Source organism: Odontomachus brunneus, unplaced genomic scaffold (assembly GCF_010583005.1).
Source record: "Odontomachus brunneus isolate Ranch 3 - 2012 unplaced genomic scaffold, Obru_v1 Obru_scaffold_172, whole genome shotgun sequence".
In the NCBI taxonomy this organism is placed as follows: domain Eukaryota; kingdom Metazoa; phylum Arthropoda; class Insecta; order Hymenoptera; family Formicidae; genus Odontomachus; species Odontomachus brunneus.
Genome location: NW_022639622.1, coordinates 76,865 through 77,928, shown reverse-complemented (window position 1 = coordinate 77,928; position 1,064 = coordinate 76,865).

Sequence of the window (1,064 nt, the reverse complement as noted above, 5' to 3'; positions counted from 1 at the left end):
ACTAAATACTGTACTTTTAATACTGAAAATAAGTAATTAATCAATGATTAAGTATTATATTAGTATTATATTAGTGTTATATTACATTAGTATTATATTAGTATTATATTATATTAGTATTGTATTAATATTATATTAGTACCCTGCAAACACAAATATATAACTGTTACATAACTGTGATGTAACGGAATGTAACATGTAATGTAACATGTAAGTTGCAAGTAACGTAGATGTTAGTTATAATTTCCCACTCATACGAAATTGCAACTATATAACAGAAATATAATTTGTTACAAAAATGTTGCATAACTGTTACTTTGATTATTGAATGATAACATAGCAGTTATGTAAATTATTGGCAAGTTATATAACTGGAATATAAATTATCGAATTGTTATATAATTATTATTTCATTTGTTATGAAATAGTTATATTAATTGTAGGAAGCAATTGAATCAAAGACTTCATATTTATAGGTATTACGTTTTCCATACAACATATTTCAATAAAAAGTCTTAAAGACACTCAAAAGATGCTAAATAGATTAAAAACGTTCAGTGTGTCTTTGAACGTTTGCAAAAAGTTTTTGAAACATGCATGTTGTGTAGAAAACGTAATATCTACAAATAAGAAGTCTCTGATTTAATAAATAATAACAACTTTATATATAATCATATTTAATTTATGTACTATTTCTCTCATCACATTAACAATATATTTATATTTTTTTTAAACAAAATTTGCCGCAAACAGTATGTCATGCTAAATAAAGCACGAAAAACTGAAAGTTTTGTTACATTATTACATTACATTTGTTACTCCATGAATTACAAAAAGAAAAATAAACCTTTTACAACATCATGTATTATAAATATAATTATTTCAATATACTGTGTTTATATATGCTTCACACATAATTAAAATCGTAATGAAAAAAAGAAATTGTATAAAAATCGTAATAAAAAGAAAAAAATTGTTTCCATTATTCATTTTCTAACGCCGTAATAATTACAAAAATCTTTGGGTATTATCACATCTTATAATGTATTATCACAGCTCATAAT